At 36.6% G+C, this 26,772-nt stretch overlaps 1 long non-coding RNA gene across 1 annotated transcript in view; it reads left to right on the top strand.

Annotated features, from left to right (window-relative positions):
- Positions 1-26,287, top strand: part of LOC134731365 (uncharacterized) — a 50,383-nt gene extending 24,096 nt beyond the window's left edge. Inside the window, exons 2-3 of the long non-coding RNA XR_010113587.1 lie at positions 23,016-23,102; positions 26,190-26,287. This is a non-coding gene — a long non-coding RNA (uncharacterized lncRNA). The remainder of the gene's footprint in view (positions 1-23,015; positions 23,103-26,189) is intronic.
- The last annotated feature ends 485 nt before the right edge of the window (positions 26,288-26,772 follow it).

The following is a 26,772-nucleotide window of genomic DNA, read 5'->3' as shown; positions in this document are numbered from 1 at the left end:
ATATTATATTATGTTGTTTTATGTTCTCAGACATACTGCTCATCTTACTATTTGTATTTAATTTCCCTGAGCTTCAGCATCTTATTGAGTAAAATGCAGGCCAATAGTTAAAGAGAAGATCTCTGGGTTTTCTCGAGACTCTAAAATCTCAATCTCTGTTTATGGCACACATTTCAGACTGTTTCATGTGGTGTGTATGTGTGTGTATGCGTGTGTGTGTTGTATCTCCCCTTGACATTTAGCCCCAAAGTGATGGACCTCAAGTGGGGAGTCATTCATTCATTCATATATTTAGTAATTTGATGGTTTATTTTGTGTAAGTCACGGTGGTGAATATAAAAGTAAGACGAACATCTTGCTTCCCTAGACTAACATTTAATAGGTAATACACAAATCGTATAGAAATAACAACAACACAAGATAGAAAATAATATGTATGAGTAGTGAACAAGAAGTGTGAAGTGTTTCGGACATTCAGAGTAGGGATAAAATGCACCCATATGGGGGAGCTCACACATGGAAGGTTTCATCAAGAATATGGCCTTTGAACCAAGTCTTAAGGATGGAGACCAAATCATATCAAAATTCTTTGTGTACAAGATAACAGAAAAAAATCAAGAGCAGAAGTTCTTACATCCAGAATTTCTCCCTCCTACTGGCAAATCAAAGCCTAAGTAAGTTGATGTTTATTACAGGCTTCAGAAATTTGTCTTTTATTTTTAGTAAATCTAGTGAAAATGTAGTTTACTGGGTTTTTTCTTTGGGCTCGCTTTTCAAAGAACACTATTTTACAGCCTAATTGATTAGTATAGAAAATCTAAATATCAATATTACATTAAAGTTGACCCCAGGGTCTCTGAATAGGTGCACTTATGCCTTATTGATAAGACTCTCAATAATAAAACTATTTGAATGTGAAACACATCAAACATTTTAGCTTCTTTCCTGTTTTATTGCCTCAATAGACAAAAGTCTCTATACTCAGTAAAACAAATCTGCTTTTGTTTTTATTGCCTTGTCTTTGAAATTGTGGCCCTTTGTCTTACAACCAATGATGGAACACTTACATAGGAAGAAAAGAAATGGTCGTATTGGAGTACAATGCTTACTTGCTAGAAATAAACAAGCCAATTTTAGTAAAATAAAACTGACCTAACTCTGTGCTAAGATCTTCAGACTTAATAGCCATTCCAATTCTCTCTGACATTTAAAAATTACAAGGCACAGCAAAAAGAAATTCTTAAATGTCAGAATCCTCATAATTTCTTCAACTTTTGCCACTGAATTCTTAACTCCTCCCCCCACCCCCACGCTGCCCCCAGCCTGTGAGTATACTGGGGCAGAAAAGAAGTTAGAAGAGGTACCATGTATATAGTTCTGCTGGTAGCAAGGCTGTTCAGACTGACACACACCACCCAGTGCAATCCTCAAGCCAGGTCCTCTGACAGGCTCCTTCAGAGTCATTTCACTGCATCACTGGGCCTATTTTAAAAGTGGAGTCAATGGAAGGAGAAAGTCTGAGAAACTGAGAAACCACTATTCTCTTCCCTACATTTCTTTTTCATTAATCCATTAAGGTGACTATTTTTAGCTACTGCTGTGGTGCCACATTTGTCTTTAATCTAGTGAATTTTGATTCAAAAGGGACCAGAAATCACACAGTGATTCTAAATGAGATGTCAGAAGCAGGGAATGTAGTAGTAATAATAGGAATACAGAGGAGGGAAATTAAAAGTAGAAAGAAGACAGGAAAGATGAAGAAAAGGAGAAAGAGAAAGAGAGCAATGAAAGAGATATAAGGTTTACTGCACACTTAGTAAAGGAAAGACACAATGGTGTCTTGTATAAATTGTGACCATAACTCAGTGAGGATGGCATTGGTACACATTTTACATACAAATAACCAGTAATTGAGGCTCAAAGATGTAAAGAGCTTACTTTCCATCATACAGCCAACAAGTGTTAGAACTAGGATTCAAAATCCCACACAGTTTAATCACTGAGGGTATCCGCTTCTCAAAAGCTGTGGGGGTAAAGTAGTATCCCTAATGAAATTGTATTACGTTTAGAAAAAATTTGTGTAAATATTCGATGATCTAAAAATATTAACTCAGTCCACAGGATATATTGAGTATCTATCAGTATGATAATACCTCTTAATCAATACTTGCTAGTGTCATTGTCAAAGCATTGAAATAAAGGTGGAGATATTCTCTTCTGCTTTTCTTAATATTTTATGTGAACTCCTTTCTTATAAATTTCTATTTTTAAAACCACAAAATAAAGGAGGCCCCTATTCCTTTTTTTCTTCTATCATATTTTCATATACATTCTTGGAGCTGGTGTGTGTGTGTGTGTGTAACAGATATGAAACAAGTGTAACAGATATGAAACAACATCGCACTTTATCAATTATTATTGTTGGTTAACATCTCAGTCAATCTCATTTTCTCAGTTCTACCAGGATCCTGCTTCTGTTTTCAGGGTTGTTGCAGTTTTCATTTTTTATTTTATTTTTTTAACATTTATTGACTGTCAACAAAAAAGGCTTTATTTTCTAACAGTTTCCTCAATTTAGAAATACAATAATTATCGTGATGAAGAGTATTGGTTAATGTCCTATAAAAAGGAGATTTTAAAAAGGAATCCTTATTTTCTAGTCAATAAAACTACCCTATTATTATAACAATATTTTCTCTTAATTTTTAAAATATTATCTGATCAAACAATCTAGAGAACCCTGATTTGAGGGTGACCCTTTATGTTAATGGAGAAATTTTATATTGGCTTGTCAGAGGTAGATGAACTGTGTGCTCTGTAAATTCTACTGTAATTGTGTCCATTCTCTGATTTTGCTTCAGTTTGGTTGTTTGCTATAAAATTACTGGTAAGTAATAAAATACAGGTCAAAAGTATTAAACCCTTGTCGCAAATATTACCAAATCATAACAAGGAAATATCATCTGAAAGCCACAATTCCTAGCATTTACCTGTAAAATATGGTTTAAATAATAGGCCTCTTTTTTATTTTTTTCTTGGTTTGGCTTATTAAGATTTTACATTTCTCCTATAACTTGCTATCCAAATGAAAGGGACTGTTTCTGGAAACCACTTTGGTCGATTCTGCTTGATAATAAATAATCTTTAATTATTAAATATTCATGGAGGGTTTTAGCCATTTTATTTTTGTCTGGCAAGGAATTGCATGCCATATAACCATGTGTCTCTAAAGTATAATGAAAGAAGATGAATGCTTGTAATACTCCCTGTGGCTAATTCTTCCTAATCCATTGCCCTTCTTTAAAAAAGAACAGTTGTGATCTTATTTATGATGTTTTAAGGCTCCATAGAGCTCTTACAAATGTTCGCTGACTTACAGTTCTATATGAGGCTATGGTGCTCATGCACTGGTCAAAACAAACAGGAGCAAAACAGTAGGGCACAGAGTGGGGCTTGGTCAAAACAGGGAAGAGCAAAGGCAAAAACCTGTATTATAGTGATTATGTTGCCTTTTCTTCTCATTACATGATATCTCCCATTAGTAAAAGCTTACTCGACCAAATATTTGTTCCACCCTCCTCCTGTGATCTGACATCTCAGTAAATTTATGGCCAGCATTTCTCAACATGCATTTCTAAAGAACAGTTGGTTCAAAGAAATGCTAGCAGATGTTACTTGAAAAAGAGTTCTGAGATCAGATAAGTTTGGGAAATACTAAACTATAGAAAGTTAAACAGGTTTCTTTTCTCAAGGGCTTCTTAGAGTTTTTAGTATGATAATATTCACTGTGAATCCCCACGAAAACCATATAGATTTGCAAAACTTCCAGAATGCATTTGTCCTTTGAAACTTTTTTCACAGAATATGCTTATGAGAATAATGTTCCCCAGAACCTAATTTAGGAAACACCGAACTAAGTAACTGCAATGGGACTGCTGAATGCATCTTTAAATATGGGAGGCAGGTAGAGGAGTAGGTAATTGGAAAGGCTAACTCTTCCTCTAAAACAATTGGCCAAAATGCAAAACGAACTTGAAACTGTCAAAGGAGAAACAATTGATAAAAAAAAATGGATACTTTTCATGGAAATACTTACTCCAAAGTGGTATAACACTCTCTTCATATAGATAGAATTAGCTTCATTCTAGCCTCCTGAAGTCAAACTGGTCACAAAAAATCATGGTTTCTGTCTAAACTACCTCCAAAGATAAAGTTCTGTCACTGCAGATATCTAAAAATAAACTGAATGATCAGCTTAAAGCAAGGTGGAAGACATTGGGATTTTGGTTAGATCAAATACTTTAAATACCCCTTCCAACTTTGACAGTCTGTGGTTCTAAGGGTATAGCTTATAATAATCTATCCCTACAGAAAATGACCAAGCCACAACTGGTAGTACGTGTTTTCCTTAGAGACGATTAAGACAGTGCCAAAACAGGTTATTTTGTTTCTTCAAAATGGTTTAGTGGTGTTAATGGACTGAATGCTTGTGTACCCCCAAAATTCATATGCTGAAATTATTTCCCCCAGTGTGATGGTTAGAAGGTGGGGCCTTTGAAAAGTAATTAGCATGAAGGTGGTGCCCTCATGAATGGCATTAGTGCCTTTCTGAGAAGAGGTGCAAAAGAGATTATCTTTCTGCAATGTGAGGATACAAGAAGACAGCCATCTATAAACCAGGAAGAGGGCCTTCACCAAGAACCGAACTATGCTAGCACCCTGATCTCAAACACTCAGCTTCCAGAAGTATATGTTTGTTGTTTAAGCCACCCAATCTATGGTAGGTATTCTGTTATAGCAGACTAAACTAACACAAGTGGCCATTACAGTGGTGGACGCTAGAAATTCAGGAGGCATTCACAGAGTGCATCTACCCACACATATTAGCAAGGGAAAAAGGTTTATATATATTTCCCACATCATGTAGAAAACCTCAATAATTCTTTGCTCTAGAAATCTGAAAAGGCTTCATTTGCCTCCACAAATTATAGAACTGAGTAAGTGTTCTCAATTCATGTACTGCAAATATAGAATTTTATAATAATCTACCACATTACTATACAAACACATTTATTTTGAAGGTGAAATAACTATCATCATTTATAATAGTCACATGAATGATTACTATTTATTTAATATTCATAAATTTTTCAATGTAAAATTATCTTTTTAATCTATCTGGTAGGGAGAACGACTTAATCTGGCAGCATCTTTAGTCCTTCAACCATTTCCTGTTTTCTATAATCAGGTTCTAATGTTAAAGCATTCCATAGTCCACACACTACCCAGGGGTTAACCAGGAAAACAAGTTCAATGTTGTGTGTATGCTTTAACTGTGTATGTTTCTCTCCATCCAAAAATCTACAGCATGACTGGAAGAAATTATTAGGTCATCTCAACCAAACCAATGATGCCTTTCTTCTTTTATATTTTTTATTCAAGCACTATAAATATCCTAATTACCTATTTGAGAGGGATTACATCTCCCTAGTTTATCGATCTTCCACAATGTCCCTCATTTGAGAATCATGTCTTAAAATTCAGCCTCAGAGTATTTTCTCCTCAAGTCTTGGATAACCTTTATCATCTTGTCACATTATTTAATGACATAATAAGATTTAAAAACATACAATATGTGTGTATGTGTGTGCATATACACACCTACTTAAGCTCTCCCATTATCTGTGTAAGTGCTAGTAAGGGTGGATTCCTACCAATTTTCTTCTCCAATGGGTGCACACCATTGCAAAAGAACCTGGAACTAAGAGTTAGAGGACATAAATGGGACCAGTCATTTATCCTCTCTGACATTCAGCCTCTTCATCCATGACTAATGGATGTGAGCCAGGAGCCATAGCTTGCATTAAACACTTGCTTAAAAATCTAGTACATTTTTTTCCTCTTGGATTTATCCAATTATTTTATTCCTGCAAACATACCCTAGGCACTCTTCTAGACACTTAGGGAGGGCCCAAGCTCATTGATATAACAAAATAAAGATGAATGAGAAATAGAAGCTCAGGAGCCAGTGAGTCTTCCATAATAACAAGTCATCTATTTTTGGTCAGGGAAGAAAGAGAACTTCCAGCAACAGTTCCTAGCACAAACAGTAGTATCAGCATGCCAGAACCAAGTTGTGTTATGTCAGGCTGCCACATCAGACATTGTGCTTTATTTCTTCTTTAAAAGACTGACTGAATGGGTCTTATCAGTCTTCATCAGAAATGTCCACAGTCTATGCCACCTCTCTGCTCCATCCTAATCAAACATACAGTCCGTATCCAAGTCAATGGTTCTATGATCATAACAATTTTAAGCCCATAGGCTTAAGATAGTAATTAATCTAGTGGCTATTTAAAGGGAGTTTTGTTATATGGTGCATTAAGTCAGGGAAAGCCAGGTACAAGAGAGATTCCCAGAAGTTTCCTCTATGTACATTTATTTACCTCAAAATTCTGTAATTAAATTCAATGAAATACATGTGTGAAAATCCTTTGAAAACTACAAAGAACTATATAAGTATATAACACTCAAAACTACCTGACCCTCATTACCCACAAATGCTTAAGTGCTAAGTCACTTTTCCATAATTTCTTAGTAGATATTTTTAGGTCTATTCGAAAACACACTAATTCCTTTAGTTACTAGAGAATAAGTCTTTTGCATTCATTATAAGCAAAATATAATTCATATATCCATATAGTTGAGGCAGGATTTTTTGCTCCATAGCTCAGCTAAATCCAGTTTTTGTCTCACGACCAGGAAAAATTAGGCATGTGGACACACTGAAAGCAAAAGGAAAGCTCTCAACTAAAAGAGGGGTCCTGCATGCAGGTTTCCCCCTCACAAATTAAATACCGGGCCACCACACACGAGTTGAAGGGGCCAGGCTCCTCCTCTCCATAAGGCACAAATTCCTGGTAGCTCCACGACATTCTCCCAGTGCACATGCAGCCCTTAGTCTGAGCCACCCCACATTGATTTATTTCAGCTTACTGTGCATGTGTTAAGGGATGGAATTGTTCACTGTGGGCATGTTTAGGCAAGCCCTCTGTGCGCAATGACCTGGGCAGGTCAGAGGTTCCCTGAGGACCCTTCCCTATTTGCCTAGGCATTTGGCTGTCTCTTGCCTCTATTATAATGACATACTTATCTTCAAAATAGGGTGCTAAAATTTTAACAAATTCCTCTAGTCATGAACTGCAAACTTAAAAAGTTGCCAGTAAAACTCACTTCCTAAATGATTGTTTTAAAATAATATTATTTTAAATTTTTCAAAATGTGCTTGATGTGGATTGCATTCTTTGTAAAATAGGTAATGATTTTCCATCTATATGTGAATTTTCTATTGAATACATTTGAAGTTAACAGAAAATATAAGGAATGGGTTATATACTTGCTTCCAAATTTGTCATTGTTAATCTGGCTATAGAAAGTTCGCAAGGTCCATTTATTTCCCTTAATACCTAGGAAATGCCACAAGATATGTATCATGTCATATTTGTCATTTAAATATCTTTCTAGTCAAAAAATAAAACTATTGTGTGACTTTTTTAAGGAGTCATGGAAGAGTACTGCATTGCAGGCACAGAGTTCTATTAATGATTATATTATTGGATATTAGATATAGGTAATTGTCATCATTTTCACACAAATATACAAAGACATTTTCATGCCCTATTTAATTACTTGATTTATCAGTGGACATTTAATAAGTGCCAGTCTAGATGCTGCCATGGGAACTATATCTCCCAGAGTGTACAGCATACAAAAAAAGATTGGCAGTGCACAAGGAATAAGAGTAATGGTGGGTGTTAGGAATGAGAAGCTCAGGAAGCTTTTCATCTGAGATACTACTATGAACATAACACTCCCAAACTCCCTCTTACATTCTCTGACTCTCTAGATGTCTGGTTTGCGTGAAAGAGAGCTCGCACCATCTAATTTTTGTGTGGAAATCCAAAGATATCCTAAGGGCATGGGAGTATATGTCAGTCAGAGTCAGGTCAGAAAAACAGAAACAGCATTTCGATAGGGAATTGGTTACCTGGGCACTGGAGAACTGGACTTTTAGCAAAAATACATGGAGGTAACACAGACATAGTAACTTCAGGGAGAAGCTAACTCCCTATGGATGGGGAAACAGAGAGAAGAAGTTGAGGGAACCAGATTTAGAAGTTTGGAGGGTGAATTGTATAAAGCTGGGTCCCCTCTGAGAAAGAAATGCTCTCCACGTAGTGCTGATGATTCTAAGTGAAAGTAACAATGCTGGTTCTAGGAATACAGGGGGAAAGATAGAAACTCTAGCCAGTTTCCAATACTCAAGGTGAAGGGTCATTGCTAGGGTGCTGGACATAGGAAGTCATGTAAAACATGTCAGAGCAAGTTCCTTCTCCACCCCCCAGTTTTATAGTATCACGTTAGTGTCCCCTATTAGCAGAACTTAGCAGAGAAACAGCTTGGAAATGAGAGGTGAAATTTGCATGGTCTTAGTCCCAATATCACAAAGCACAATATAGAAGAGTAGGTTTCGAGCTAATCAGCACTGGGAACCTGAGAGTATAGATCTGAGGGCTGGCAGTACATCAACCCACCTGGAGTGCTGTTGGTGCCCCCAGCTCTTCCCTCTGCCCCCTACCCCTAATCCCTAGGGAAGTATGTGCCCCCTCCTGTTACTATCTCTGTGTTAACTTTTGTATCTTCCTGCTACCTTTCCTGCCCTCCAATACCAGTTTAAACAATTGTCTACTTGAAATTTTCATTGTTATGTTTTCCTGACAAAGACAGACTGCTTGACCTTCTCTTGCTCTCCTAACCTTACAAATCCCATAGGGTCTACCACTGGGTGGTGCCAGCTCTGGTTAAATGCTGTAACTTACGCTGACCTGTTTGCCTTAAAACCTTCCCTCCAAAGATGGCCGAATAGGAACAGCTCCAGTCTCCAGCTCCCAGCCTGAGCGACACAGAAGACGGGTGATTTCTGCATTTCTGTTTGAGGTACCGGTTTCATCTCACTAGGGAGTGCCAAACAGTGGGTGCAGGACAGTCGGTGAAGCACACTGTGCGTGAGCCGAAGCAGGGCGAGGCATGCCTCACTCTGGAAGCGCAAGGGGTCAGGGAGTTCCCTTTCCTAGTCAAAGAAAGGGGTAACAGACAGCACCTGGAATATCGGGTCAGTCCCACCCTAATACTGCGCTTTTCCACCGGACCTGGAAAACGGCACACTAGGAGATTGTGTCCCGCACCTGGCTCGGAGGGTCTTATGCCCATGGAGTCTCACTGATTGCTAGCACAGCAGTCTGAGATCAAGCTGCAAGGCAGCAGCGAGGCTGGGGGAGGGGCGCCCGCCATTGCCCAGGCTTGCTTAGGTAAACAAAGCAGCCAGGAAGCTCGAACTGGGTGGAGCCCACCACAGCTCAAGGAGGCCTGCCTGCCTCTGAAGGCTCCATCTCTGGGGGCAGGGCACAGACAAACAAAAAGTCAGCAGGAACCTCCACAGACTTAAATGTCCCTGTCTGACTGACAGCTTTGAAGAGAGTAGTGGTTCTCCCAGCACGCAGCTGGAGATCTGAGAACTGACAGACTGCCTCCTAAAGTGGGTCCCTCACCCCTGAGCAGCCTAACTGGGAGGCACCCCCCCCAGTAGGGACAGACTGACACCTCATTCAACTGGGTACTCCTCTGAGACAAAACTTCCAGAGGAACTATCAGACAGCTGAATTTGTGGTCTCACGAAAATCCGCTATTCTGCAGCCACTGCTGCTGACACCCAGCCAAACAAGGTCTGGAGTGGACCTCTAGTAAACTCCAACAGACCTGGAGCTGAGGGTCCTGTCTGGTAGAAGGAAAACTAACAAACAGAAAGGACATCCACACCAAAAACCCATCTGTACATCACCATCATCAAAGACCAAAAGTAGATAAAACCACAAAGATGGGGAAAAAACAGAGCAGAAAAACTGGAAACTCTAAAAAGCAGAGCACCTCTCCTCCTCCAAAGGAACGCAGTTCCTCACCAGCAACGGAAAAAAGCTGGATGGAGGATGACTTTGATGAGTTGAGAGAAGAAGGCTTCAGATGATCAAACTACTCTGAGCTATGGGAGGAAATTCAAAACAATAGCAAAGAAGTTAAAAACTTTGAAAAAAAATTAGAAGAATGGATAACTAGAATAACCAATGGAGAGAAGGGCTTAAAGGAGCTGACGGAGCTGAAAGCCAAGTTTCGAGAACTACGCAAAGATTGCAGAAGCCTCCGTAGCAGATGCGATCAACTGGAAGAAAGGGTATCACTGATGGAAGATGAAATGAATGAAATGAAGCGAGAAGGGAAGTTTAGAGAAAAAAGAATAAAAAGAAATGAACAAATCCTCCAAGAAATTTGGGACTATGTGAAAAGACCAAACCTACGTCTGATTGGTGTACCTGAAAATGACGGGGAGAATGGAACCAAGTTAGAAAACACTCTGCAAGATATTATCCAGGAGAACTTACCCAATCTAGCAAGGCAGGCCAACATTCAGATTCAGGAAATACAGAGAACGCCACAAAGATACTCCTCGAGAAGGGCAACTCCAAGACACATAATTGTCAGATTCACCAAAGTTGAAATGAAGGAAAAAATGTTAAGGGCAGCCAGAGAGAAAGGTCAGGTTACCCACAAAGGGAAGCCCATCAGACTAACAGCTGATCTCTCGGCAGAAACTCTACAAGCCAGAAGAGAGTGGGGGCCAATATTCAACATTCTTAAAGAAAAGAATTTTCAACCCAGAATTTCATATCCAGCCAAACTAAGCTTCATAAGTGAAGGAGAAATAAAATACTTTACAGATAAGCAAACGCTGAGTCATTTTGTCACCACCAGGCCTGCCCTAAAAGAGCTCCTGAACGAAGCACTAAACATGGAAAGGAACAACCGGTACCAGCCACTGCAAAAACATGCCAAATTGTAAAGACCATCGAGGCTAGGAAGAAACTGCATCAACTAACGAGCAAAATAACCAACTAACATCATAATGACAGGATCAGATTCACACATAACAATATTAATGTTAAATGTAAATGGGCTAAATGCTCCAATTAAAAGACACAGACTGGCAAACTGGATAAGGAGTCAGGACCCATCAGTGTGCTGTATTCAGGAAACCCATCTCACGTGCAGAGACACACATAGACTCAAAATAAAGGGATGGAGGAAGATCTATCAAGCAAATGGAAAACAAAAAAAGGCAGGGGTTGCAATCCTAGTCTCTGATAAAATAGACTTTAAACCAACAAAGATCAAAAGAGACAAAGAAGGCCATTACATAATGGTAAAGGGATCAATTCAACAAGAAGAGCTAACTATCCTAAATATATATGCACCCAACACAGGAGCACCCAGATTCATAAAGCAAGTCCTCAGTGACCTACAAAGGGACTTAAACTCCCACACAATAATAATGGGAGATTTTAACACCCCACTGTCAACATTAGACAGATCAACGAGACAGGAAGTTAACAAGGATATCCAGGAATTGAACTCAGCTCTATACAAAGTGGACCTAATAGACATCTACAGAACTCTCCACCCCAAATCAACAGAATATACATTTTTTTCAGCACCACACCACACCTATTCCAAAATTGACCACATAGTTGGAAGTAAAGCTCTCCTCAGCAAATGTAAAAGAACAGAAATTATAACAAACTGTCTCTCAGACCACAGTGCAATCAAACTAGAATTCAGGATTAAGAAACTCACTCAAAACCGCTCAACTACATGGAAACTGAACAACCTGCTCCTGAATGACTATTGGGCACATAATGAAATGAAGGCAGAAATAAAGATGTTCTTTGAAACCAACGAGAACAAAGACACAACATACCAGAATCTCTGGGACACGTTCAAAGCAGTGTGTAGCGGGAAATTTATAGCACTAAATGCCCACAAGAGAAAGCAGGAAAGATCCAAAACTGACACCCTAACATCACAATTAAAAGAACTAGAAAAGCAAGAGCAACACATTCAAAAGCTAGCAGAAGGCTAGAAATAACTAAAATCAGAGCAGAACTGAAGGAAATAGAGACACAAAAAACCCTTCAAAAAATTAATGAATCCAGGAGCTGGTTTTCTGAAAAGATCAACAAAATTGATAGACCGCTAGCAAGACTAATAAAGAAGAAAAGAGAGAAGAATCAAATAGATGCAATAAAAAATGAAAAAGGGGATATCACCACCGATCCCACAGAAATACAATCTACCATCAGAGAATACTACAAACACTTCTATGCAAATAAACTAGAAAATCTAGAAGAAATGGATAAATTCCTCGGCAAATACACCCTCCCAAGACTAAATCAGGAAGAAGTTGAATCTCTGAATAGACCAATAACAGGGTCAGAAATTGTGCCAATAATCAATAGCTTACCAACCAAAAAGAGTCCAGGACCTGATGGATTCACAGCTGAATTCTACCAGAGGTACAAGGAGGAACTGGTACCATTCCTTCTGAAACTATTCCAATCAATAGAAAAAGAGGGAATCCTCCCTAACACATTTTATGAAGCCAGCATCGTCCTGATACCAAAGCCTGGCAGAGACATAACCAAAAAAGAGAATTTCAGACCAATATCCTTGATGAACATTGATGCAAAAATCCTCAATAAAGTACTGGCAAACCGAATCCAGCAGCACATCAAAAAGCTTATCCACCATAATCAAGTGGTCTTCATCCCTGGGATGCAAGGCTGGTTCAACATACGCAAATCAATAAATGTAATCCAGCATATAAACAGAACCAAAGACAAAAACCACATGATTATCTCAGTAGATGCAGAAAAGGCCTTTGACAAAATTCAACAACCCTTCATGCTAAAAACTCTCAATAAATTAGGTATTGATGGGACGTATCTCAAAATAATAAGAGCTATCTATGACAAACCCACAGCCAATATCATACTGAATGGGCAAAAACTGGAAGCATTCCCCCTGAAAACTGGCACAAGACAGGGATGCCCTCTCTCACCACTCCTATTCAACATAGTGCTGGAAGTTCTGGCCAGAGAAATCAGGCAGGGGAAGGAAATAAAGGGTATTCAATTAGGAAAAGAGGAAGTCAAATTGTCCCTGTTTACAGATGACATGATTGTATATCTAGAAAACCCCATTGTCTCAGCCCAACATCTCCTTAAGCTGATTAGCAACTTCAGCAAAGTCTCAGGATACAAACTCAATGTACAAAAATCACAAGCATTCTTGTACACAAATCACAGACAAACCGAGAGCCAAATCATGAGTGAACTCCCATTCACAATTGCTTCAAAGAGAATAAAATACCTAGGAATCCAACTTACAACGGATGTGAAGGACCTCTTCAAGGAGAACTACAAACCACTGCTCAATGAAATAAAAGAGGATACAAACAAATGGAAGAACATTCCATGCTCATGGGTTGGAAGAATCAATATCGTGAAAATGGCCATACTGCCCAAGGTAATTTATAGATTCAATGCCATCCGCATCAAGCTACCAATGACTTTCTTCACAGAATTGGAAAAAACTACTTTAAAGTTCATATGGAACCAAAAAAGAGCCCGCATCGCCAAGTCAATCCTAAGCCAAAAGAACAAAGCTGGAGGCATCACGCTACCTGACTTCAAACTATACTACAAGGCTACAGTAACCAAAACAGCATGGTACTGGTACCACAACAGAGACATAGATCAATGGAACAGAACAGAGCCCTCAGAAATAATGCCGTATATCTACAACTATCTGATCTTTGACAAACCTGACAAAAACAAGAAATGGGGAAAGGATTCCCTATTTAATAAATGGTGCTGGGAAAACTGGCTAGCCATATGTAGAAAGCTGAAACTGGATCCCTCCCTTACACCTTATACAAAAATTAATTCAAGATGGATTAAAGACTTAAATGTTAGACCTAAAACCATTAAAACCCTACAAGAAAACCTAGGCAATACCATTCAGGACATAGGCGTGGGCAAGGACTTCATGTCTAAAACACCAAAAGCAATGGCAACAAAAGCCAAAATTGACAAATGGGATCTCATTAAACTAAAGAGCTTCTGCACAGCAAAAGAAACTACCAACAGAGTGAACAGGCAACCTACAGAATGGGAGAAAATTTTTGCAACCTACTCATCTGACAAAGGGCTAATATTCAGAATCTACAATGAATTCAAACAAATTTACAAGAAAAAAACAAACAACCCCATCAAAAAGTGGGCAAAGGACATGAACAGACACTTCTCAAAAGAAGACATTTATGCAGCCAAAAAACACATGAAGAAATGCTCATCATCACTGGCCATCAGAGAATTGCAAATCAAAACCACAGTGAGATACCATCTCACACCAGTTAGAATGGCCATCATTAAAAAGTCAGGAAACAACAGGTGCTGGAGAGGATGTGGAGAAATAGGAACACTTTGACACTGTTGGTGGGACTGTAAACTAGTTCAACCATTGTGGAAGTCAGTGTGGCGATTCCTCAGGGATCTAGAACTAGAAATACCATTTGACCCAGCCATCCCATTACTGGGTATATACCCAAAGGACTATAAATCATGCTGCTATAAAGACACATGCACACGTATGTTTATTGCAGCACTATTCACAATAGCAAAGAGTTGGAACCAACCCAAATGTCCAACAACGATAGACTGGATTAAGAAAATGTGGCACATATACACCATGGAATACTATGCAGCCATAAAAAATGATGAGTTCATGTCCTTTGTAGGGACATGATGAAACTGGAAAACATCATTCTCAGTAAACTATCGCAAGGATAAAAAACCAAACACTGTGTGTTCTCATTCATAGGTGGGAATTGAAAAATGAGAACTCATGGACACAGGAAGGGGAACATCACACTCCGGGGACTGTTGCAGGGTTGGGGGAGGGGGGAGGGACAGCATTGGGAGATACACCTAATGCTAAATGATGAGTTAATGGGTGCAGGAAATCAACATGGCACATGGATACATATGTAACAAACCTGCACACTGTGCACATGTACCCTAAAACCTAAAGTATAATAAAAAAAAAAATAAATGAAACCATACAAGTACCCTGAAAAAAAAAAAAAAAAAAAAACCTTCCCTCCACCTGGGCCTGGATCGTGCCCAGTTCTCTTAACTAGTGCCTGATGCAGACTTCATTATCTCTTAATTATTCTGAGTAGGTAATCCAACCTCAATTTACATCCTGTGTTTCTATCGAAAGCCATATTACTTCTAGCTTGATGGATTTCATTACTGATCAAGGCCTCACTTAAACAAGTGACATGTCTCATGGAAAATTCCAAAGACATTCATCAGAGAATTGCACCGTAGCCCTGTCTAGCTGGCTCCTTACCATACTATTTGGAAAGCTGTATGTGGGTGGGTATGTCCTTGCACAGTGGGAGGATAAGTTAAGATAAAATATTAATAATTAACAAATATATATATGAAATAAACTGGTTGTTACTTAGCTCATTAGTTCACATGCATTATTAGCCCGTTTAATTTTCAAAATAACCTGTGAATTAGGTAATATTTTTACTTTACAGAGGAAGTTCAGCAAAGTGAAGGAGTGTACTCAAAGCTGAGCCCAGATACAAACCCAGCCCTTTGTGGTTACAAAACCTCTTCATCTGCTGACTTCTTGCTTTTCAGTGGAGTACCAGGGTCAGACTCCAGCCCACCTGGAAACTCACTAGCATAACTCAACTGATGTGAAGATGAAATATTGTCCTCATATCCTAACTGACTGCCCCTTTCCTATATAATGATTGGGAATTCATTATTGATCCAATTCAACAAAGATTTTTTGAGCCTTGTCCAATGAGGCAGGGAAGTGGTAATAATAGATAATAAACTTATTGAGGGCTTCTTGTGTTTGGGGCATTGTTTCAAGAACATGTATGTCTCATTTAATTTTCTGAACAACTGTAAGATAGATCCATTATTAACAACTCCATTTTACAGATGATGCGATTGAAGCCCAGAAAGGCTAAATGATGTGGCTATGATGTCACAGCTAGGAACTGACCGAGCCAAGATAAGAACGTAGGCAGCATGACTCTGAAGCCTATGGTCTTAACTTCTGTGCTATATTTCCTCTTGTGTAAGAGGCTGAAGAGGAAAAAATGAATAAGACATAGGCAAGAAGACCAAACACATCTAGAAACATAAGCAATATAATAATCACCCTTGCAAAGGAATACAGACTGTAGAGAAAGTTGCAATTAGTTTTAGAGAATGAAAGACAATAACTTTTGAGCTAGTTCTTAAGTATAGATTTCAGAGTTTTAGGAGAAGAATCAATAAGTCCTGGTGATGGGACAAAGAAGAGAGATGGATGTCCAGGATGGCTCTGTGGAGGAGCAGATCTAAGAAGGTAGACGTGGAGATTCATTTTAGACAATGTACGTTTAAGTGAGTAATAAGAATTAGGCAGCACCCCCACCTCCCCACCCCCACAAATAAAGGTCTAGATTTGAAGATAGGAATCAAAACTATATTATAGATTTTGAAATTTCCATTACACAAGTAAGAGGTGTCCATAGATGTGATAAGTTGTCCTAGAAAGAGTAGTAGAAACAAAGAAATAAGATTTTTCTCACTTTTTCTTCTGGGCAGTTACCTGCTATGATCAGCAGTAGAGTCAAGATAAAAAGGCATAGAACAGAAAGGAGAAGGCAGCCTCTGACATCAGGAACTGATGGCCTGATATTAACATCTGGGCCCTGATGTGTTGCTATGAGCTGGCCTAGTATCATTGGCCAAGACTTAGTTCTCCTGTTGAATACAAAGGGTTTCACAGAACATCAATATCAGACAAGGCCACTCTGTGATCATGACAGAACTAGGCAATAAGACCACTCTGTAATCATACCTGAAAACAAATCATGAACATTTTCCAAACCATAAAAATGACCAAATATCTCGCTATCCTAGCTAATACTAGTTACTACTGCTTCTTTACCAAGTACAGTTTTAGTCTACCCTGCAGTTAAATGAGAATTATGGAAACACCTAGCCATAGAATTGTACCCACCTATTGACAGTACCCAACCCAGAGCAAACCTTCACTTACTTGGACCCACCCACAGATCATGCAACTAAACTCTGAATCTCATAAATCCTTTCTAACAACATCTTACTGGATATCCCACAGTTCCTGTGAGCATATTTTCCTTCATGACAAAGAGTAATAATCGCAACTTAGTCAAGTACAGGTGTTTTCCTGGTAGTCTTTTGCTGGAGGTCATTGAGAGTAAAGAGAATTCCTAGATATATATTCCTATTTTATCTGCTTTGTTTTAAGTAAGAAATTAAAGTATTAAACACTTTGCCCTGGTACTCTTTTTGACTTGATTTAAAATAGTCAATATGCACTTAGCTATACAACCTATTTATTGACAAAGTATCTGTTTGGATGATTATTTCACCATGAAAGAAAACTCAAAACAGTAGAAGCAATAGAAAATCTTACTAATCTAATGACATCACTTCTCAAAATGCTTGTTTAAATTAATACATGAAGGCCAGGCATGGTGACTCACACCTGTAATCCCAGCACTTTGGGAGGCCGAGGCAGGCAGATAACAAGGTCAGGAGATCGAGACCATCCTGGCTAACATGGTGAAACCCTGTCTCTACTAAAAATACAAAAAAATTAGCCGAGCATGGTGGTGGGCACCTGTAGTCCCAGCCACTCAGGAGGCTGAGGCAGGAGAATGGCGTGAACCCGGGAGGCAGAGGTTGCAGTGAGCCGAGATCACGCCACTGCACTCCAGCCTGGGCGACAGAGTGAGACTCCATCTCAAAAAACAAACAAACAAAAATTAATACATAAAATTGATCTTTAGTCATTACTAATTTCAAACACTCAAACCCTAACCATAATTTTTAAGATAATAAATTCTTAATAGGTCTGTACACAATAGAGCTTTAATTTTTTTGTCAGACAAGTGAAATAAAATTAGTTACAATTAGCATGTCTTGTTGAAATTGTCAGCCATTATTGGTTTCCCTCTGCTAATATTTTACTACTCTATTTTTGTTTCTATCATTATATATGAAAAGGAATATTTACATAAGAAATCTGGGCTGGGTGCAGTGGCTCATGCCTGTAATCCTAGCACTTTGGGAGGCCGAGGTGGGTGGATTGCTTGAGGTCAGGAGTTCAAGAACAGCCTGACCAACATAGTGAAACCTGGTCTCTACTAAAAATGCAAAAATTAGCCGGGCATGGTTGTGGGCACCTGTAATCCCAGCTACTCCGGAGGCTGAGGCAAGAGAATGAACCTGGGAGGTGGAGGTTGCAGTGAGCTGAGATCACACCATTGCACTCTAGCCTGGGCAACAGAGTGAGACTCTATCTCAAAAAAAAAAAAAAAAAAGAAAAGAAAGAAAGAAATCTGGCAGACCATGAATCCTCCTTCTTTCAGTAAAGAGTTAGAAAAATCCCTTATTTTTCATTGTTCTTTGACGTGATATAATGTAATCAAATGTGACTGACGAAATCTAACAAATCTAGGCACAATATGAAATACCACAAGAAAACAAGGGAAAGCTACTATATTTATCCAGGCTGAAGAGAAACAAAACTTATCATGAAACATAAAAACAAAGGCTTTGGAAAACGAGCAAATAATACACTTCATGGAGTTTGTTCAAATATCTTATATTTAGCCTTTTTGAGATATACTCTATCATGGATATTATATGAAGTTTAGAATTTTTTTTCCCACTTGACAGTAGCACAAGATGGGGCCTTTTCAGTTTTTAAACCTGTGTAAATACAATGGGAACCAGTGCTTTTCAAAAGACCTCTCTTCTGTGGTGTTCATGACTCGAAACCTGTGATTTCTCATAGGTTCCAAGGTAATTCTAAATGGACTACACTTCAGCTAAGCTGTTTTTCTGAGACTGTACCCTGCCTCTGAACTGTGCTAAAATAACCTTGCATTATCCTAATTAGGATTATTCACAATACACACATATTGCAAAGGGCCATTTTCATTTTCAATTAGTTGAAAAGGATTAGTTGCAGTCATACACATATGGTCCTGAATGCTATTATTATTAAACTCAATATTTTTTATTGCTGTTAAAATTATACTCCTTACAAATATAACTTAGCTAATGGAGTAAAAAGATGCTCTCTTCCTGACAAATCACTCTCTTCTAAAGAAAATTGTGAAGGTAACAATACCTAAACGGAAGAAAATATATGTGTGGTAAAGAGACTGTTTAATCACAAGTAATGGCAAGCCTAAAATTAGTTCCAATTAAAAGAGAAATGCATGGAAACCAGTCTGAACGCAGCAGATAAAGGGTGGCATGAAGAAGAGATTATTAAGCAGTAGTACATAACAGGACCCCAGGTGCAGCACTTCCTCATTATACCTATTCTTGAGCAGCAATGTCCTGAGTGTACGGTAAACTACCGCACACCCACCCCCCGAGAAAAAAAGAAAAAGAAAAAGAAAAAAAAATACTCCAAGGAATAATTTTACACGGTTGCTACACTTGAGATGAACAAGTACATGTTTTTTGGAAGAAAGACCATAACAACTTGGTTTTTACTTCCAAAATACAGCAGCATGTTAATTGCTTGATCAGCCACATGAAACTAAATGTAATTAAGACTAGTGTGGGGTTAATTTGATCCATAATTATGTTATATAAAGTAAATGAAAATTGTTTCTTTCCTAAATTGCAATTCATTAAAATTACAGATATTAAAATAAGATACTATAAAATTACATGAAGCATGTACACATTAATAGCCGTTAGTAATAGCTTGATATTTCTATCTAAGCAACAGTTTATTAAAATGCCAAAAGGTGATATTTGACCACTCACATGACTGATCTTTTTACTCTGTTTTTCCGTACTTCTAAGAAATATTACTTTTCTTTTTCTTTCTTTTTTTCTTTATCTTTTTTTTTTTTTTGGCTAATGAAGCAAAGTGTTCTAGTCTTTGTTTTTACCATTTTTCAAACGTTTATAATCTGCTAAAAAAAGTACAAATCAATTCTCCTTGAACCTTTATTAAAATAAAAACATAGGTACCTCATATTCAAAATGACACAGAGGTATGTACATTTCATAAGATGTCAAATGCATACAGTATAAGTAAAGTATTTGGGAGATTTTTGTTTTCAAAACCAAATTCTGAATCATTGATTAAAATTATAGTCATACTATATGTTATATTTACGTAACATTTGGGTTTTAAACTGATAAAACAGAATTGGGCATAAAAACATTAACTTAAGAAAAATGAAAGGAAGTAACATTTATTGTATGCTGTTTTGAGCATTGTGCTATGCACTATAAATAATCTATTTTTATCCCCTTGTGAAGTTGGTGTTATTGTCTCCCATTAACAGATGAGAGAACTGAGGCTCAAGAGATTTAAGGAGCTTGCCTGAAGTCACCGAGCTACTTGTGCCATTTACTGTGAGGTGGGGGAGGAGTTCTTTTCTCTTAGACATGATGTCAAAACACAGAGAAGCCAATTAATTTGCCTGATACAACAACATAGTATTTTAATTCCAACCTTATATTCTTATTCATTGAAGATAATGTGTTTATTTCTGTGAAATTAAAAAACAGAATGTCACAGCATATTATCTTTGTGCCCATTCACATGACATTAAATACAAGTTAGCCAAATAATCCTATTATTTTGAGTCCCTAAACATCTACAGGGCCTACTTAGTGGTGGAGGAAGAAATGCAGATGGCAAGTGGAACTATCTTATTGAATAGTAATAAACACCTTACGTGGAATTCCACTGAGTACACATAGAAAAGGCCTATGTTTTAGGGTAAGAACAGAAAGTGTAGGCTGATTATTATACTGTTGAATTGGAAGGAATAGAAGGAGTGAGGGCTGGGAGAAAGGAGTGCGAAACAATAGAAAGTGTTTCTAGATTCTGTTGAAGAGCACTGGCCTCCCTGTATGTAATAATGCTTTTTACCTTTACTCACTTCAGGCTTGAGGAAAAAAGTGATGACTCGAAAATTTGATGTTATTGTAAAGAAAAAGCATTTGTAATAGAATTTAGGTACAACACTCAGCAATAGCAGTCTATCAGTTACAGAACCAGAGATATTCAAACCAAGTCTAACTCAAACTTCAATATACCACAATATATTTATTTATTGCTATGAAGCAAGTTATCTGCACATTCTTGAGAATCTTATATACTTTCTTTGCACAATAAACTGTCACTATATTACTATTAAAAATAGTATGCAAACATTCACAAACAATTCTCTGTAGTTGCACTAATGACAAACATTCTTAAATTTTTTGGAAATCACCTGCATTTCTCTTTCAGTTGAAGCCATGTTTCATAAAAGAAAAAGTAAAACAAAAAAACATACTTAAGAAGTTGCCAGAACACATCATTTACAGTAAGCATGTATGCTTAACACACCAAATATTTAATATTTCATGCATGAAAAATGGGCAGACATCACAGTCATTAGTATTCCAGGTGAGGCAGAACATGCAAATTTACTCAGCCATTAAAGAATGAGTCATATGCTATTTAATATAACAAAATAGTTTATGTATATTAGAGTAAACAGTGAAATCACAACAGAAAAAAATGGATTTGATTCAGACGTTGAGCTGCTATGTAAACCAATTATCTAACTGGAGGGAAACAGCTCTGTCTACAACTACTTAGGCTCTAGGGCCTATTACAAACCCTGGAGTGGGCTGTTGTTTCTGTTCTCCAGGGAATTTACCACGTCACACTAGAAATAGCTGACAATAATTAGAAAGCCTGCTTCTGCCAGTATTGCACACATTTTTAATACCTTCCTAAGTATTATGGGAGATAATACACAAGGTCTTTAGAATTCTAGTCATGCCACCCAAGCCATGGAAAGGACAACTAGACAATAGCCCCAAACTGGACTGTGACAGGCTAATTATTGTGGCTTCATTATAAAACCTCTTTTTACATAGGTCACCTGGGAAGTGTAATTAAAAATGCATTATTGGGGTATTTTTTATTGAAGCAATTAAATTAAAAAGCCAAAAAAATAATTATATGAGGAGCAAATAATAATGTTGGTCAACAGCGTTTATCTAAGAAAGAGAGAACACGTTAGTGGTTCATTAACAGTAAATGTGTTAACGGGAATCTGTTTGAAAAATGAGCCATAGAATGGCTTTTAAATACGCAGATTAAAGGATTTATAATGTCAAGTTTAACACAGAAATTATAGATAGTATTACATAACTATGAGTAATAGCACCTTTAATCTGACTTAGTAAAATGATTTACATCATACTTTGTGCTGCTTCAATTGTATGAGTATTACATGTGCTACATCTCAGCTAGATAAGTTGCCTTATTTTTTTTAACACACTTATGGATCTGTTCTTCTAATTATATGGTACATCTAAATAATTAGATGTTAAAATATGTATCTTCCAGGGCAGAATTTTTGTCTTGGATATCCATTCTATGTAAAGATACCAAAACATGACCCCAATTATTTAGGAAAAATTTTATAAAGCTGTAAATATGTCACATTGAACTATTCCTCCCTGTCTCAAAATTCTATTGGTACTTCTCCACATCATCATTGTTATTATCACCATCACCACTATAATGATCGTAATCACTAATAATTAATGAATGCTTATTACTTGCAAGGAACTAAACATTGCATATTGTATAGACTTTTACTTTCGATTCTGTAAATAACCTTAAGGGATTAATATTTTATCTGTGTTTTTTAAATAAAGCTAATCAATTATATATATATATAATATAGGTAGGTAATGTATTATCTATTTATCAATAAAATGCAAACTATTCTTCAATAGACTAGCCTATGGTAGTGATAATTTTTACTTTTATGCTACTGGAAATCTTCCATACTTTAAGCCTACTTATATTTACTGAGTATTTTTCAGATAAATAAAAGCGAGACAAACAGCTACTAAGTCAGAATTTCACATGGTATTGCTTTGTTCACTTAGGAGAAGAAAATCAAATTCAGAGAGGTAGAGGAACATCAATTATGGAAAGCTGTAAATGCCAGAGTGAATAAATAAGTGGATGAATAGGTAAAAGACAGAACTTGAAACATAAGTTTATTGGTATATATATGGAACTCTTGATTCAAGAACAATATTTTTACGGTTGATAGAAAAAAAAAGTGTTCTGTTTATTTTCTATCTTAAGATTGAGTGCTGGTCATGAACTAGTTATTGGCTAGTGAGTCTACATTATATCTTGGCGTATTATGATTAATTTAATTAATAGTTTTAGTACAGTAATGCTGGATTAGAATTTTTATTAGTGTTAATATTTTTCATATCAGCAGCTTCCATTCTTGAATATCTACTGTAAACCAGGCCTTGTGCTAAAGACTTTACATGCATTATCTCTAAGAGTCCACACATCACTGAGTGAAATTATTCTCATTTTAGAGATGAGAAACTTGTAGTTCAAGAGGTCAAGTGACTTCCAAAGTCACGTTGCTGACAAGTTGAGAAGTTCAGATTTGAGCTCAGTCTATCCAATTTCAAATGCATGCATTTTCCAGTATTACACTTTCATTAGGGAGGAGTTTACAGAAGACATTAATGTAATTTTGGATTTTTTTCTTTTTCATATATTGTAAATCTTCCTTAACTCCAAATTTAAATTCATTCAAACTTTATAAAGCTCAATTAACCAAAATCATTTTCTGAGTACTGTGTATTGATAATTGAGACTTATCAGGATAGCTGTAACACATGATTCTGAGTTCTTAAAGAAAAAAAATAGATGATTAAGCATCACTGTGCATTCAGATTTAAGAATATGTCTTTATAGTATAGTTATTTAAAATTAGAAATCAAAAATCTATGAGTGATATGCATATGTTACCTTGGCTATTCATGCAAATAGTCAATACTATTTGCATGAATAGCCAAGGTAACATATGCATATCACTCATAGATTACTGACTCCATGTCCTCAATATTGAATACATGGAAAGATACTAATTTATGGAAAGATGCTAATTTATCATTTGTCAAATATTACAGCATAAACATGGAACTTTTACTGTGAGTACATATTTTAAACATGTTAGCTTTTTATTGTATTATGTTCTAATAGTACATTTATTATTTATTGTAGTAGCTGCTCTAAAGTTTATAAAACAAATTGCATATATTGGATGTCGGAACATTACATGCTAATTGATTCAAAAGAGGGAACTACCATTCACTAAAAAGGTCCTCTTTAGAGTTTTTCTCTGGAAACCCCAGAGTAATATCTATGTCTTAGAGTAGGATGATCTATAAATTAGAACAGGGTTTAGGAATGTAAATAGAGCAATGTTAGACTTTTGAAACATATGGTAAAAATTTTCTTAGATTATAATGAAAGAGAATTAAAAAGCGTTAAGATAAGTAGCTAGTATTTTTAAAATCAGGTAACTGAATAAACTTTGGATCCGTACATTCTCTAAGTATCTAACTTCTCTTTACTAGACTGTTCTGGCCTCCTGTAACCCACCTGGGAATAACATACATTGCTTTAGATAGTCACAGATTGCACGGATGTTCAAAGAAGAGTACTCAATGCATGAAGCACTATAGAAAGCTCAAAATTAATTGTAGAAAACAATTAATTTTCAAGGATTTACACCAAAATCAGAAATATACAAAAGTCAAGGTGATGTGTTTATCACATCTATCACCCGACTCGATGCTACTGTTTCATAAACATGTCCCAGGACCTACTCAGTACACCAAACTGTGCATAAAAGGAACTGAAGTTAGTGTAACATTTTTTGAAACAACCATTAACACCTTGTCCCACTCATTTACTGTATTTATTTTTCTTTGAAGTAGGGGGTCATTTCTGATCACTCATTCAACACTTCAACTTTATTTCTGCAACTTTTCTCTTTGACCTTCAAATTTTACCAATTGTCAAAATTATTTTTATATACTGGCTCTGCTTCCCAGACTTAACATAAATAGAAAATAAAACTAACTAGCACTTACTACGTGCCTGATAATACATGCAATGTGTTTTATATATCTAATTTAGTCTTCACAATAAGCTCTGAGATATGTACAACTACTATTTCTATTTTCCAAATAAAAAAAAAAAAGGCTCAGAAAAGTTAAGTAATTTGGATAGGACCACACAGTTCAAAAGAAGTAGAGCTGGGATAAAACTAGGCTTACTTGAGTCTAAACCCTTGTTCTTTTTTATTATGTCTTACTGCCTCAACTAGACTTCAAATAAACCATCTCCTTTCTAGTACTTTTAGGCAGACATACTAGTAACAGATCCCATTTCTTAGAATCCATTTTATAGCCAGTGCTGATTAGGAGACGTTGCCATGCTCCCCAAGCTCAATTTTCTGTCTGGAAGGTGAACTAAACTAATTCACTTCATGAGTCTTACTGAATCCCACAGCAATATTTGAGATGTCCAGGCTGAATCTAGGACTCTATGATTCTTGTAACCTTGGTGGGTCAAAGTTAAGAAAGCATTCAATAAAACAAAACAAAACAAAAAACTATCATTTTAAAGCAGCAAAAAGTTTTTATCTGACAAGAGATAGAGATTTCAGGGAAGATTAGTTCTGAGAAACTCACCCAAATGGTCCTTTAAAGATGAAATAGGATCCAAAGACCTTCTTTGGAAATGGAAACTAGAACTCCTCCAGGTGCTAGATTATAAATACTATCTATGCATGAGACCAAGAGAGCTTTGGAGAAAATATGTCTTCTCTGTGAGGCACAAAGGTTTTGAAGAGATGTCATGATATTTACTGAACAGGATTTAAGAATTGTAAAGGTTAGAAATTGATGGATCTTTTCTCATAAGAGAATCTATGAGACCTCAGAAAGAAGTGAAACTTCATCAAAGTTCAGGCTATAAAGTGAGGCACAAAATTAAGACCAAAAAAAAAAAAAAAACAGTTTTCCCTCATCTAGTCCAGCACCTTGATGTTGGAAGTCCATGTTAAAGTGCCTTTGTTTTTTCTAACACATGTCCTATAGAAAAGCAATTAATTGAAAGTTTTTAAAGTGTGAATTATTTGTCTTAGGTTTTCTTGGTATAAATTTTATAATCTACAAATGATGATGAATATACTTCCTTCTTACACTTAGTTTATATATTTTTCCTTGTGTTATCAGGTTTGCTGTAATCGCAAGTCACTTAAAATTACATGAAACAATGAAAACAGTGAATTTGAGCACCTTCTAGAAGAAAAGACTTGAGAAAGAGAGGCCACAAGGAAAGTGAACAGCTAAAATGTGATTATCTACTATGATGATGATGGCTAGGACTAGGGCAACAGCTACAGCAATCACAAAGAAAGAATATCTCTGAGAGGTTAAAGAATTGTTTGGCCTCAGCGATGTGAGAAAAAATGTTAAATTTGTCAAAAAACAAATCTGCATTATAACATCAGAATAACCAGAAAATTTATCATATTTTAAAAGTAAATAATATATTCACTTAATTAAGGTAAAAGAAATTGACTAAAATTATTAGTTTACAAAGAGTTTCTAAAGATTAATGAGAATAATAAAGAGAAAATAACAGATATTAATATTTAGATGTTCTTCTGAATCTCCATGTACTGATATTTAACTTAATGTTATCAAAATAATGCTTAATATTTCATATGTTCATATTACTTTTCCAGTTTCAAAGTGACTTTACATATATTGCCACACTTGATTCTCACAGTGACCCTGTGAAATAAATAATAGC

Source organism: Symphalangus syndactylus, chromosome 9, assembly GCF_028878055.3.
Source record: "Symphalangus syndactylus isolate Jambi chromosome 9, NHGRI_mSymSyn1-v2.1_pri, whole genome shotgun sequence".
Classification (NCBI taxonomy): domain Eukaryota; kingdom Metazoa; phylum Chordata; class Mammalia; order Primates; family Hylobatidae; genus Symphalangus; species Symphalangus syndactylus.
This window is presented reverse-complemented; position numbering and strand designations above follow the sequence as displayed.